The sequence below is a fragment of the Stomoxys calcitrans genome, chromosome 3, assembly GCF_963082655.1.
Source record: "Stomoxys calcitrans chromosome 3, idStoCalc2.1, whole genome shotgun sequence".
NCBI classification, from domain to species: Eukaryota; Metazoa; Arthropoda; class Insecta; order Diptera; family Muscidae; genus Stomoxys; species Stomoxys calcitrans.
This window is the reverse complement of record NC_081554.1, coordinates 30,228,936-30,245,363: the sequence shown is the minus strand read 5'-3', so window position 1 is coordinate 30,245,363 and position 16,428 is coordinate 30,228,936. Positions and strand designations below refer to the sequence as shown.

General features: G+C 39.9%; 1 long non-coding RNA gene across 1 annotated transcript in view; it reads right to left on the bottom strand.

Moving 5' to 3' along the window:
* LOC131995768 (uncharacterized) overlaps positions 1-14,934 on the bottom strand; it is a 151,801-nt gene extending 136,867 nt beyond the window's left edge. Inside the window, exon 1 of the long non-coding RNA XR_009397616.1 lies at positions 14,852-14,934. This is a non-coding gene — a long non-coding RNA (uncharacterized LOC131995768). The remainder of the gene's footprint in view (positions 1-14,851) is intronic.
* Positions 14,935-16,428: the final 1,494 nt, after the last annotated feature.

Sequence of the window (16,428 nt, the reverse complement as noted above, 5' to 3'; positions counted from 1 at the left end):
TAGACAGGAACCAACGAATTATGTGGCGTTTAAAGCAGTGTAACTTGACAGAGTGAAATATTTTTCAAAGGTACACCCCTTTTTGAGGCATTCTTTAAAAATATTTTTATTCCTATGTCGGACCAATTAATTTAGCCAAATTATTAAGATGATGAAGATTTCATCCCAATACTCTCCCCGATTACAATACACCATTTACAAGCTAATTTCAATGGAACTAAAATACCTATTGCCTGTAAACTTGTGTGTAGTCTCTCTTTATGTATTTATTTGCTTCTAATGTTGTTTCTTGCAATTCTTGCCTCCAAGGTTTGGCCTCATTGTCCAACACAAGTAGTTACCATAAATTTCTTTGGCGTGTTTACCTTATTTTCTCCCAACATTATTGCAAACAAATTCTCAGTCACAGTTGCAAGATTGATGGACGCCACAGCTAAACTTCGACTTTGACGATTGGGATAGTGAAGACTTGCTGGACGGCTGACTTGTCGATTATTGGTTGACAGAATGGATATCGTCAAGACAAACAGACATTCCGTCGATCAATCCACTGCAAGGCAAACAAACACACCGATCCAATCCAATCTGCTGCATGAACAGGGGCCATGTTATTCAGACATTGACGTTGTCATTGTCATAGCCTCGGCTAGCCTAGCTAGAGACTTCACTCTCATGATCTTGACATGATCTATTATCACATATTTACCAAGACATAGCCAAAGTATTGCAACAACTACAATAAGACACTAGAAAAACACAAATGTTGTTGCTGCTAGTGCTGATGTTTGATTGTTGCTATTTCTTGGTGACACCAATGTTTTAGGTTGTTGTTCTTTTTGTTGCAAAAGGCGGCAAGCAATTGTTGCTGGTGATTGAAACAGTGGGCCTGGAAAAGGATAATTTAAACAACAACATATTTAAAAATACCTCCTTTGTTAGTTAAAGACAAGGAATTCATATTTTGACAAAACTTTATAGGAGGGAAAATTGTTCAAATGCAACTAAGCTAAATATTTGTGACTTTTGATTTCCATTCAGTCTCACTGTTAGGCCACTGCTTTGTCTTCTGCTGCTGCTGTTGTTGTTGTTGTTTGCTCCAATGTCTACTCCCGACTCATATGGTGAGTTGTCACTTCCATATTGAATGAATGTTGGTCAATGTTGCATTGTATAACTCTGCCTCTGAACACCTCATTCCGTAACAACAAAAAGTTGCCAACACAAAATCGACTTGCAGCGAAACAGCAAAAACTTCTTGCTGCATAGTTTGTGTTGTTGCTTTTGTTATAGGCTCAGAACAAGAAAAAAAAAACAAAAACCTCAATGGAATAGAAAAAATTCTTTAATACCATTTAAAATGTTTAATAAACAGTTAAATAGTTTGTTTATTCATTACGACTCTAAAACCGTGAGAATGCGTTTACTGTCCGCCTATCCGTCTGTCTGTCTATCTGTTCTCTGCTGCCATCCAATACGCCTATCACAGTCATCTTTCATGTATGAAATTGCATTTCATCTTATGTCCCGCATTGGCCAAGATAAGATCTGCTACACTAAGCGAGTTGAACATTTATGCGGTTGCTAATGATGAATCTGATAATGCCACATTAGACACCGTTTAGTGTGTGATAGACGCTGAATCTAGGTTAGTTATTCATAGGCAAAATCGACTAAATGAATATTTCATCATGATAGAGAGTACTGGCATCCGAGAGATGATAAAAATATGCTGTAGTGATAGGAGTTTATAATGAAACAATTTAAGGTAAAACTACATATCCCATGAAAAATAAAAATTTCAGTATGAGAAAAAATTTAAATTCATCCCAAATCAACATTTCACTTTGAAAACTTTAAATGGACTGTATTTTCTGCTATATGCGTCCTAAAGGAAATTGGGATTTTATTCGTTATTACATCAGAAAATTCGAGATTTCATCGAAAATCCATTAGACATAGAAACATAAAATGGCTGTATCTCTTTAACTATGCGTCCTAGAGGGAAATGGACGTTAATTCGTGACTCCACGCAAAAATTCGAAAATTGATCCAAAATCCATCCAAAAACGAAATTTTCATATGAAAATTTTAAATTGGCTGTATCTCCTTAACTATGCATCGTAGAGGGAAATGGGCCTTAATTCGTGACTCCACCCAAAAATTCAAAAATTGATCAAAAGTCCATCCCAAATCAAAATTTTCAAAAAAAAAAAAAATTTTAATTGGCTGTATCTCCTAAACTATGCGTCCTAGATGGAAATGTGCCTTAATTCGTGACCCCACCCAAAATTTCAAAAATCGATATGAAAATATTAAATTGGCTGTATCTCCTAAACTATGCGTCCTAGAATGAAATGAGCTGACTCCATCCAAAATTTAAAAAATCGATCGAAAATCCATTCAAAACAGAAATTTTCATATGAAATTTTTAAATTGCCTGTATCTCCTTAACTGTGCGTCCTAGAGGGAAGTGGGCCTTAATTCGTGACCCCACCCAAAAATTAAAAAATTGCTCAAAAATCCATCCAAAATCGAAATTTTCAAAAGAAAAATTGTAAATTGGCTGCATCTCCTTAACTATGCGTCCTAGAGGGAAATGGGCCTTAATTCGTGACTCTACCCAAAAATTCAAAAATTGATCAATAATCCATCCCAAATCGAATTTTCAAAAAAAAAATTTTAAATTGACTGTATCTCCTAAACTATGCGTCCTAGATGGAAATGTGCCTTAATTCGTGACCCCACCCAAAATTTCAAAAATCGATATGAAAATATTAAATTGGCTGTATCTCCTAAACTATGTGTCCTAGAATGAAATGAGCTGACTCCATCCAAAATTTAAAAAATCGATCGAAAATCCATTCAAAACAGAAATTTTCTAATGAAAATTTTAAATTGGCTGTATCTCCTTAACTGTACGTCCTAGAGGGAAGTGGGCCTTAATTCGTGACCCCAACCAAAAATTAAAAAAATTGATCAAAAATCCATCCCAAATCGAAACTTTCAAAAGAAAAATTTTAAATTGACTGTATCTCCTTAACTATGCGCCCTAGAGGGAAGAGGACCTTAATTCGTGACTCCACCCAAACATTCAAAAATTAATCGAAAATTCATCCATAATCTAAATTTTCACAAGAAAATTTTAAATTGGCTGCATCTCATTAACTATGTCCTTAAAGGAAAGGACCTTAATTCGTGACTCCACCTAAAAATTGAAAAATTGATCGAAAATCCATCCAAAATCTAAATTTTTGTATGAAAATTTTAAATTGTCTGTATCTCTTAAACTATGCGTCCTAGAGGGAAATGTGCCTTAATTCGTGACCTCATCCAAAATTTCAAAAATCGAAATGAAAATTTTAAATTGGTTGTATCTCCTAAACTATGCGTCCTAGAATGAAATGGGCTTTAAATCGTGACTCCACCCAAAATTTAAAAAATTGATCGAAAATCCATTCAAAATCGAAAATTTCATTGGGCTTTAAATCGTGACTCCACACAAAAAATTAAAAATTGATTTAAAATCCATCCCAAATCTAAATTTTCATAAGAAATTTAAAATTGGCTATATCTCCCAAACTTTGCGTCCGAGAAGAAAATGGACCTTAATTCGTGACTCCACCCAAAAATTCACAAATTGATCGAAAATCCATCATAAATCGTATGAAAGTTGTAAATTGGCTGTATCTCCTAAACTATGCGTCCTAGAGGAAAATTGGCTTTAAGTCGTAATTCCATCCAAAAATTGATCGAAAATCCATCCAAAATCGAAATTTTCATATGAAAATTTTAAATTGACTATGCGTTTTAGAGGGAAACGGGCCATAATTTGTGACTCCACCCAAAATTTGAAAAAGTAATTGAAATTCCTCCCAAAATCGAAATTTTCATAAGAAAATTTTAAATTGGCGGTATCTCCTAAACTATGCGTCCCAGAGGGAGATGGGCCTTAATTCGTGACTTCACCCAAAAATTCAAAAGTTGATCGAAAATCCATCAAAAATCGAAATTTTCATATGAAAGTTTTAAATTGGCAATACCTTCTAAACTATGCGTCGTAGAGGAAAATTGGCTTTAAGTAATTCCATCCAAAATTTAAAAAAAATTTTCGAAAATCCATCCAAAATTTAAATTTTTATATGAAAATTTTAAATTGACTATGCGTTCTTGAAGGAAATGGGCCTTAATTCGTAACTCCACTCAAAAACTCAAAAATTGATCGAAAATCCATCCAAAATCGAAATTTTTATATGAAAATTTTTATATGGCTGTATCTCTTAAACTATGCGTCCTAAAGGGAAATTAACCTAAAATCGTGACTCTACATAAATTTCAAAAATTGATCGAAAATTCATCCAAAATCGAACTTTTCATATGAAAAATTTAAATTGGCTGTATCTCCTAAACTATGCGTCATAGAGGGAAATGAGCATTAATTCGTGACTCCACCCAAAATTTCAAAAATTGATCGAAAATCCATTCAAAATCTAAATATCTAATAAAAATTTTTAACTGTCTGTATCTCCTAAACTATGCGTCCTAGAGGAAAATTGGCTTTAAATCGTAATTCCACACAAAAATTCAAAAGTTTGTCGAAAATGCATCCAAAATCGAAATCTTCCTATGAAAATTTTAAACTGACTTTGCGTTCTAGAGGGTAGTGGGCCTTAATTCGTAACTCAACCCAAAAATGTATTGAAAATCCATTCGAAATCGAAATTTTTATATGGAAATTTTAAATTGGCTGTATCTCCTAAACTATGCGTCCTAAAGTGTAAATGGGGCTTAACTCGAGACTGCACCCAAAATTTAAAAAATTGTTCGAAAATCCATTCAAAATGGCAATTTTCATTTGAAAATTTTAAATTGTCTGTATCTCCTAAACTCTGCGTTCTAGAGGCATACCACAGTTTACAGTATCCCTGGACTGTGTAAGGTAGTTCCTAGATTCGCAAGCTCGGTCGACTAATATGGAACCATCCGTATAGGAGTCTATGTAACTTCTATTACCAGGGATATCGAAATTCCAATCGGTGCCATATGGAAAAGTGGTACAGCACTTTTTATCAAAAAGTGGCTCAGGTAGGGTGCAACCCACACTGCCTAGAACATCGGATATTGTATCAAGGAGAACATAGTGTCTAGTCCCTTAGCCTCACATCAGTGGTCGCTGCAATTTGTCTAGCAACATTTTCCAGAGGCATTAGATGTAGCATTAAATTCAGTGCATCAGATGGTGTTGTCCTCAGTTCGGCTATGATACTCAAACAAGCCATCCTCTGGATCCGATAGAGTATTGAACAGTAGGTGGACGCTGTCCACCAGACCACAAAACCATACAGAGCATGACGCGCGGTCTTTTCCCCCAACTTTTGCCAATGGCCCTCTTGCAGGTGTATAGGACAAGATTTGTCTTTCTTGCTCTTTCCAAAATTTTGGATTTGAAGTTAAATTTCCTGTCCAACAAAGCTCCCAGATATTTTGTGACTCCATCGGAAATTCCAAACACCTTCGAAAATCCTTGAAAAATCTAAATTTTAGAAGGAAAACTTAATTTGGCTGTATCTCCTAAACTATGCGTGTTAGACGCAAATGAGCCTTAATTCATGACCCCATCGGACAATTCAAAAATTCTTCGAAAATCCATCAATAATCTTAATTTCACTTTGAAGACATTATATTGGCTGCACCTCCAAAACTATGCGTCCTTGAGGAAAATGGGCCTTAATTCGTAACTCCATCAAAAAATCCAAATTTTTTTGCGAAAATCCATCAAAATTCCAAAAAATTCCTGTATCTTTTAAACAATGCGTCCTTGAGACAAATGGACCTTGTTTTGTGACTAAAAATTTCTTTGAAAATCTATTGGCTGTATCTCCTTAACCGTACTTTCAAGAGCGAAACCGGTTTAATTCGTGACTCCATCGGAAAATTCAAAATCCATAAAAATCTAAATGTCACTTTGAAAATTTTAACTTAGCTGCATCTCCTTAACTATGCGTCTAAGAGGGAAACGAGTCTTAATTAGTGACTTCATCACGAAATTCAACGTTCTTCGAAAATCCATCAAAAATTGAAATGTCACTTTAAAAACTTTTAATTGGCTGTATCTCCTAAACTATGCGTCCTAGAGGAAAATGGACTTTAATTTGTGACTCCATTGGAAAATTTAAAATTTCTACGAAAATCCATCAAAAATCGAAATTTCATTTTGAAAAATTTTAAATCGCAGTATCTCCTTAACTATGCTTCCTAAAGGGAAATTGACCTTAATTCGTGACTCTATCAAAAGTATTGGCGCTGCTTTTTGGTTCTTTAACAAATTCTCCTCTTGCAATATTTCTCTCACCCACTACGAAAAAAGCAGACCATCATGATAACCTCAAAGATAAGAAGGTAGATGACGCCAAAGACAATATTGATGGGATATCCTTTAATAATATCACCATATTTACAAAAGATAAAAATTGTGCTGTAACGGGTGGAGTGACTGCATTAAAAAATCGTGATATCAACTGAAACAAATCTAAAACCTTTTTTTTCACCTTTGCAAAAATGATCTCATTATCGTAATAAGGCAGTGCACTAGCAAGCAGCTCAAGACAAGAAGGTATTGGAACAGCATCAACAAAAAACAGGACTGGCACGCATCACCAAAGTCCCATAGACATGAAGACAAAACGAAAAATGAGAGAATAAAAAACGCATTACACCACTTTTGTTGGGAAGATGATAATTTAAGATTAGGAAAACGCACTTGAACACTTGCCAGCATAAAAAAAAAAAATCCAATATAAAAAATTCTGATCAACCAGATCACAAGTTTCAGCAACAGCAGCTAAAGTCCGTAGACAAATAAAAACAAAACACGAAATAAACTTCATTTGCTTAACAAGCCTTTTGGCCAAAAGCATGATCTGCTCACTGAGCCAAGCACGAGCTTTTAAGAATTTACACAAGCCACCGGAGTAGGCTGGAAAAAAAAAACTTGAAAAAATAATTCACGGCTGCATAAACTGTCCACAGACCATGCAGGGATGGACAGACATCGTTGGTGTAGGTTGAAGGCTGTTTTGCATGAAAAGTTCCGTTTCATTGCTACTGTATTACCGCCAGAAATTGCCACCATCAGTGGCGGTGGTGGTGCTGGTGGTGTATGATGATGATGATGATGATGATAGTTACCATGTTGCACGTTAAATGCTTATAATGTGGGAAAATACGTCAAGAATGCATGTTAACCAAAGACCAAAGTTATAATAAAAAGTGATACAGATGGGACTCAGTGAACGAGTTTAGCTTTACTGTATTTAAATTTCCTAATTTTGAATGGGAGGCTCATGCATGATTAAAAATCCCAAGAAGACTTAGTTTTAGTTACTCAAATGAAGCTATTTTTCTAATGGCGTCAACAGATGATACCACATACTTAAAAACAGGTAACGACCATATTTGACTGAAAGTTATCATCACCTCCACAAAAACTGCCACCAACAAGGGGTAACTGAAGGAATTTTGTTTATAGCCATATGACAAATATGGTTACAGTATTGAAAATATGGGCGTCGACAGATGATACCATAGACTAATAAACTGGCATAGCCCTCCACCCAAATTGCAAATTTACCCATAAACATTCCATTAAGGAACAGGGGCAAACTTTTCACATATCAGTGAGTGCTGTCCGACTCAAGTTTATGTTTAATGATAAGAAGACCTCTTTTTATAGGCGAGTCCGAACGACACGTTACAGTGTGACAACTCTTTGAGGAGAAGATTTTACATGGCTTAGTACCTCACAAATTTCGCCAGCATTAGGAGGAGAAAACCAAAGCTGAAAAAATGTTTCTAATATTCTCGCCAGGATTTGAACCCAGGCTATGCACTAAGGTGGCCGCCTCCACAATGCCAGGAGTGCATTCCCCAAAAAATTGTTCCACGTATCCATCGATAGCTACCTGTTGACCACCAAAACAGCCAAACCATGTTTGCTACCAATTTACTCGCGTTATTACTCCACAAGATCATATGCAATCATCGTTTAGGCCTCACTGCTGATGGTGGGTAAATTCATTGTGGTTTTGCCTAGAGTCAACAACTATCATCATCAGAGGCACACTGCTGCTGCCTGCCTTTTACCAACCAGCCAACCAAGCAACCAACATTAGCTGGCTAAGTTACCGGCAAAATATGTGTTAAATTTGGCCAAGCGTAAAAACAGCTTTGAGGAATTTCCTCACACACCGACTTAAAAGACAGACAGACAGACATCGTTTGCATGTGCGCATTACCTTCGTTTTTGCTCTACCATCTTTGAGGCACAATCAAAAAAAAAAAACTCTTGCGTTTGCAAATTTTCTTTCAATTCATTCTTATCGGGCTTTAAAAGATTCAAGAAGAGCAGAAGCTACTGTTTTCGGTTGATGATGAGGAAAATGGAGAAGGTGGTATATAAATTTGGGAAAATAGAAGACTGGTTTGCAAATTGCAAACAGGTTGCTAAGGAACAGGGGCAAACTTCTCACATATCATTGAGTGCAGTCCGATTCAAGTTTAAGCTCAATGATAAGGGGCCTCCTTTTTATAGCCGAGTCCGAACGGCGTGCCGCAGTACGACACCTCTTTGGAGAAAAGTTTTACATGGCATATTACCTTACAAATGTTGCCAGCATTAGGAGGGGAAAACCACCGCTGAAAATTTTTCTGATGGTCTCGCCAGGATTCGAACCCAGGCGTTCAGCGTCATAGGCGGACATGCTAACCTCTGCGCTACCATGGCCTCCAAGACTGGAAGACTGGTTTGGTGGAGATATGTTTGAAGTCAGGGATACTTTGAAATTTCGAAGAAATTTCCTAGATTTGTCCTACTTACAGTCTGACTGTGTGATGCTCTGAAACAATTTCGGGAACATGGTCTGGGAAGCAGAAAAAAAATAAAATTTAAGGTGGTAGTACTAGGACTATACGACCTTAAACAAGCCTAAAAGGGTTTAGAGTTCTCAGGCCAAACTTTGATATTTCAAAACCCAAAACCCCACAAAACGGGCATATCGACGACGATGGGTAAATTATAAGACTTAAATGAGAGATATTTGGGAGTAGGGTGAGAGAAACATATTAAACTTAGGGGCCGAGAGTTAAGGGGCACCGCCATACTCAAAATCCCACCGAAACCTTTAATTTATGGGGTTGCCCAAAAAGTAATTGCGGATTTTTTAAAAGAAAGTAAATGTATTTTTAATAAAACTTAGAATGAACTTTAATCAAATATACTTTTTTACACTTTTTTTCTACAGCAAGCTAAAAGTAACAGCTGATAACTGACAGAAGAAAGAATGCAATTACAGAGTCATAAGCTGTGAAAAAATTTGTCAACGCCGACTATATTAAAAATTCGCAATTACTTTTTGGGCAACCAATAAGTTAAAAATTGACCGACCCTTCTATATGCCCGATTCGGGTAGCAACAAGGTTTATATGTCAGCAACCCCAGTGCTGTCTTACTCTGACTTGATCAAAAATTTCAAATATCATCTGCGTGTGTGTGTGTGTGAGGATGAGAAGGCCCACAGATGTTGGGTAATATGTAGACGGGCCGTAGGCTCGAAATGGGACCTGAATCCGAGCATATTCCACTGGCTCTACAGAAGCGTGATAGGACCAATACTTACTTACGCCTCAGTAGTTTGGTGGACTGCTTTGGAGAAAAAGTGCAACATAAGGACCATACAACAGGCTCAGAGAACATGTTGTCTTGGCATGGGCGGAGCGATGAGGACCACGCCCACTAGGGCACTGGAGACTATTCAAGATATCCGACACATTGACATACAGATTAAGTGTCAGGCAGCCACTGCGCCTATGAGACTAAAGGCAATGGCAGAATGGATTGAGAATGGGAGCAGCTCAAACCATCGCAGTATAATCGTGGCGACGATAGGAAACCTGGAAGGAAGGGAAGGGATTTCCGATCGGATACCTGAGATGAACCTTGAAGTCGAGTGCGAGGTACTGCTGCTTTCGACACTGTTTTGGACTGACGGAACCCTAGGATTGCCATCCTGAAGATCATGTTACACGGATGGATCGAAGTTAGGGGACCGAGTGGGGGCCTAGGGAACTACATTGAGAACCTAGGGACTGAGATTTGTTTTAGACTGCATGACTATAACACGGTCCTGCAGGGAGAGAGATCCGGGTGATCATGGAATGCGTGAGGTGGTGTGAACATCTTTAGGGACAATAAAATGGTCCTAAGGGCAATAACAATCAGGATGCAAGTCTCTCCTCCTTGCCTTCTTATGGGTGCACTATAAATTGACGGTTGAACAACCCAGCGCATTTCTTGGGGTCAGTCACAGTTACGTCGCCAAAACTGACTAAGGTCCGGGCTTCGAGAATGACTTAACAGTAGATCACAGCTTGCCTAAACCGGTGCTTAAGTTAGATTGCTCCAAGTGTTCCAGCAAAAAATTCAGCATTTTTTGATAACTAGTGTCCGGATTTCCGATCGGATACCTGAGATGAACCTTGAAGCCGAGTGCGCGGTACTGATGCCAGCGGCACTGTCTTGGACTGACGGAACCCTAGTATTGCCATCTGGAAGATCATGTTACACGGGTGGATCAAAGCTAGGGGACCGAGTGAGCCTGAGAAACTACCATTTGGGAAACCAGGGAATAAGATCTGTTTTAGACCGCATAACCATAACACGGTCCTGCAGGGAGAGATCCGGGCGATCACGGAATGCGTGAGGTGGTGTGAACATCTTCTTACCGACAGTAAAATAACTCTAAGGGCAATAACAACCAGGAGGGTAAGGTCACGAACAGTCTTGCAGTGTAAGAAAGAGATTAACGCCTTTTCTGAGTTTGGCACAATTCGCATCATTTGGGTGCCGGGCCAGAACGGAGTAAGGTATAATGAAAGGGCAGACGATTTGGCGGTGAAGGCCAGAGAACTGCCGTCAATAAGCTTGGTTAACCCGCAGCCTTTTGGGTCGACGCAGTCCGATTTAAGGGCGTAGGTGGCAAACGCCACCGCTGTGGAACAGCGAAACAGTCGGTGGGACGAGGAAAATCCTATGGGGTGATCCGGATCGTAAGAGGACAAGCCTATTACTGAAAGGAAGTAAGAAGGAGGTCGGTATAGATTTTGGTGTCATATCGGGACACCTAGGACTACGAGCTCAATTATGCAAAATTGGTGCGGCAAGCGATAGCACGTGTAGGGCATGTGAGGAAGATGATGAGACGTTGGAGCATTTCTTATGTCATTGCCGGCTTTCACGGCTAACAACCACCGGAACTTAGATGGGGAAACGATACCCGACATGAACCAACTTAGGGGAGTTGTATGGAATACCATTAGGGATTTTGTAAGTAGCACGGAATTTCCTAATTTAAAATTTTCTTTTTGCGAGGTCACTTTTGAGTTTTTAGAGCGCACAACAAGCCGATCACTGGCTTAGGTGTGGCATGGGTAAGATTAATATGTACAGCCTCTTTTCAAACTAACCATGTGCAGAGGACCTCTACAGGCTTTCAAATGAGACACCAAGTATTTCGTTGTTGTAACAGGGTTTTGTGTTGTTCTATCTTTCGTCTGCTTGGTTTTATTGAATATCCAGAACCACAAACTCTGCGACTAAGGTGGGATGTGTCCAGGGACTAAATCGAGTGGGTCTGGCTAAGCGGTTAAACAATTGTCGTGTGTCGAGTGGTCCCAGGTTACAATCGAAACACAGACCCTGCACTTTGTTGTATAGGAGTTGTGGCGGCTGCTTCTGCCCGATCATAATAAGCCAGAACTAGTTTGGATTGCCGAGGGAGGTAATTTTTTCAGGTGCGATAGGTGGCGGTTGTTCTCCAAAGACATCATTCTACCGGTAGCTATTCACCGTATATGCTACCTCATCTGCATGAATGTTGTCCAGGCCCGCTTGATATGGCGCTTAATCTAAAGGTGCTCTTATGTAGCTCTGAATCTCTCGCTCTAGATCATGAAGATCCACTTTGTGGTTTCTGGGTGATAAGATACCTATACACAAGATGATGATTTGGAAGGTCCCTGTGAGCAGGAAGGATCTTTGTCTTCAGACGAAGGTGATTCATGTGAGAACTGAGCCGCTCCGAGTACGAAAGCGGCATTCTGCCAGATCTGAATATTATTCCACTGTCTGATGCCATATTCGTACAATCGTATGATGATACGTTCTCTATGCCGTCAGGAGGGGGTGGACTAGAGGATAGGTAGAGGTTAAATAGTGCCGCATATATATCACAACGCCTTGGAGAAATCCCTGTTTCACTCAAATACCACAAAACGTCTGGCGACCACAGCGATAATTCGTGACCCCGAGTTCCAGGCCTAGCTGGAGGGACGTGTTAGCGTTGTCCTCAAATAATATGGCATGACTGACTGTGTCGAATGCTTACGAAAGGTTCAGTGACACGAGGCCATGTCCTATCACATGGCCCGGGCTAATTGTTGGCAAGGCAAATGTGTGCGGTGTTGGCATGCAAAACTGTTGCCAGCATTAGGAGGGGATAACCACTGCTGAAAATTTTTTTCGTATTCTCGCCAGGATTCGAACCTATTGTCATAGGTGGACATGCTAACCTCTGCGCTACGGTGGCCTCTGATGTTGTGCTGTGCAGTCTTCGAAATCCATGCTGATGCTCGGCGAATGGAAATTCTCCAACAAGTCTCGGGAGGAGTAGTCCCTCAAGGGTCTTGGTTGCTGGTGAGAGAACCAAGACCGGTCTGTACGACTCCCCCTTGCTTGGGTCCTTCCCAAAGTCCAGTAGCGGAATCACTCTGCTCATCTTCCAAATATCGGGTGCTATAAGAGGGTTCAGAGAAAGGTTCAGGACAGTTATAAGGTACTCGACCCCAGGTACATGCAGTTTCTTCAGCATCAGTGTAGAGATTCCGTTGGGGCCCAATGCGTTGTATGACTTAGTGCCACGAATAACATTCGTAACTTCGTACACGTTGAATTGTATTGTCAGTCCATCGGCTCGGAGACCACGGATACGGAGAATGGCTCTCCTCCTTGCCTTCTTATGGATGCACAATAAATTGACGGTTGAACAACCCAGCGCATTTCTTGGGGTCAGTCATAGCCAGTCCCCTACTTGCTTTCTTATGGGTGCACTATAAATTGACGGTTGAACAACCCAGCACATTTCTTGGGGTCAGTCACAGTTACGTCGCCAAAACTGACTAAGGTCCGGGCTTCTAGAATGAGTTAACAGTAGATCACATCTTGCCTAAACGGTACTTAAGTTACATAGCTCCAAGTATTTTAGTCAAAAATTCAGCATTTTTTGATAACTAGTGTCCAGATTTTTATGCAAAATCTAAAATTTTTGATTTTTATACCCATCATTGGCACCTACGGCACGGCCCGAGTTTTACATAAAACTTTGTCTTTAGTAAAATCTTCAACAAAATTTACTTGAAATTTTATCTGTAGAGAAATGTTCATGGGAATTTAAAAAAAAAAAAAAACTGACTAAGGTCCGGGCTTCGAGAATGACTTAACTGTAGCTCACAGCTTGTCTAAACCGGTACTTAAGTCACATTGCTCCAAGTGTTCCAGCCAAAAATTCAGCATTTTTTGATAACTAGTGTCCGGATTTTTATAGAAATTCCAAAAATTTTTGATTTTTATACCCATCACTGGCACCTTCGGCACCGCCCGACTTTTATATAAAACTTCGTCTTTAGTAAAAGCTTCAACAAAAGTTTTCATCTAGAAAAAATGTTCTTGAAAATTTATCTATAGAGAAAAATTCAAGGAAATTTGGAAAAAAAAAATTTCCTTCATTGTCATACCCATCGCTCTGCAATCAATTAAACGTTTGGAAAAAGTAAAAGTTGCATGCGCACGCGCATTATCATGCCCAACGATGCAAGGATGATTTCTTTTCATTGTGCTGCAACAACATGCTCCATCTCTAGTGGTGGCATTAATGCCACAGGATGAGCATATGGTTTATCAAAAGAGTAAAAAAAAAAAATACCAAAATGCAATTCACACCCGGCACACAAAGCAAAACCGAATCCGCACCAGAAACAGAATGTTTAACCAAATCTTGGCACATATCAACCCATTCATCGGCAATGTTTCGTGCGTGTTTATTATTACTACCACAGTCTACCACAGGCAATTGTGTTACAATTGTGGATAACCTTAGTTGGTCCAACTGTCTGTCAGTGTGTGCATTCATATCCTTGGCCACCCGCTCTTGCCACCAGTTGTCCACACTCAGATTGTTAGTTTGTAAAAGATTTTGTTTAAATAGCCTCGAGGACACACACAATCATCCAAATGTGCGGAATATGGGTGGCAAAGTTGAAACGCAATGCAGTTGGCAAGGATTTTGTGTTGCCAAACCTTAGCAAAGGCTGACTGCCTTGCGCTGGCTGTTTAGCGCGCTTTGGGGCACTTATCGCGATTACAATTTAAACAGATGCTTTTGCAAATGTTAAGCAACTTATTGTGTTTTTATAGGGTGGTGTTTTTTTTTCTTCTTTTTTCTCAATCTCAGCTCTTTTACAATGACTTGGAAAGTCCTCTTCTCCTTAGCATACATTTCACTACGGCCGCTAGTCTGTCCTTGTAGTTGGCATTTTGGTGGTCTTTGGTGTGAATTAACACTTGGAAGAAGGCATGAATGAAATGTTTTGGTTTTTCTTTAGCATGAGATAAAAAAAGTTTCGTTTTCTAAAATTTAGATTATTATGATGGCTTAAGAAGAAAACATTGAAAACTGAATGCGAAATACCCTACATTGTTAAGGTTAAGAAAGGACTTTTTTAAAAACAGGACTTTTCAACTCACCTTATTTGCCGAACGGAACATCAAAGAAATCTTTGGGCAGGATGAGATTCCAAACACAAATACTATCGACTTTGTGAAAATTTCATTCATATAAAACAACCTAAAAGAGATTAAAAAAAAAAAAAATTAAAAAACAAGAAATTAACTTAAAAAAAAAATCGAATTTAAAATTTGAAAAATTCATGAAAAAATCTTTTGGTTGGTTATCAGCTAGAGTTTAAATTTAAGATTAAGTCACATTTTGCACACATTTTTTATGGCATACTATTCTCAAATAAAATTTGAATCGATTCAAAAGCACCTCTGGATAGGTGTATTCACTCGGAGTCCAGTTTGGCCTATTGTGGTACACTAGAAAGAAAGGGAAGAGTAAGAAGATGTATCAAGTCCTCGGACTAGAGGTTATACACGAGTAAAAGAAAGACCAGAGGAATGGAGAACTTGAGCGGAGGGTGAAGATAAGCCCATCCCCACGCAAGCACGGATGCACCTACGCCAGAGCTTATGGCACCCCGTCTGAACCTTCCCGTTCCTTCAACAAGGGAAGAGTAAGAAGATGTGAGACCTCGGACTAGAGGTTATAAACGAATAAAAGAAAGACCAGCGGAATGGAGAACTTGAGCGGAGGGTGAAGATATGCATATCACCACGCAAGCACGGATGTGAGACCTCGGGCTAGAGTTTATACACGAATAAAAGAAAGACAAGAGGAATGGAGAATGGTGAAGAAACGCCCATCCCCACGCAAGCATGGATGTACCTACGCCAGAGCTTATGGCACCCCCGTCTGAACCATTCTGTTCCTTCAACAAATCTTAGGAGACCTACCAGAGGTACGTTCGCAAGTTCACCCAGATTACAGAAGAAACGTCTCCCTAGAAAGAACAGCCTATGTCGTTGCAGACCCGCACATGAACACAGTACCTTCATCCTCATCGAGGCAACTCCTACCGAAGTCATTGAGCGGTATACCCATGCACGCCGCCATGCGACCTATGACACAGTATCCGGTTATGACCCCTGTCAAGGTACTCATCGACCTCTTATCGAGTGCCAGCAACTCCCTCGTCCTCCTCCGGTCGATGACCAGCCATAGCGCCTTTGCAGTCCGGCAACCATACAACTAGGCTCACCTCGCCAACTGGCAACTCTTATCGAGTGCCAGCAACTCCCTCGTCCTCCTCCGGTCGATGACCAGCCATAGCGCCTTTGCAGTGCGGCAACCATGCACCTAGGCCCACCTCGCCACCGACGCCGCCTAGGCCATCCCCTCTACTGTGCTCGACAAATAGCACGTAGGCAAGACCGATGACAGGTCCACCTGGCGCAGATGAGCCCCTCCTAGCGCATCCGTCCGCCCTTTCATTCCCTGGAATCCCCTCATGCTCAGGAACCCATGTCAGCGTCACATCGTGGGCCCAGAGCCTATCCGGGGTCTCCAAACAATCCTCCATGCATCTCGACCTCACCATCCTAAACCCTAACTCCTAGAGCGCCACCATACTGGTCACTAAAATTTTGAGTTTGGAGGGAGGAAGGTAAGTCCCTTACCAGTATTTCTCTTGCGGCCAACGCAA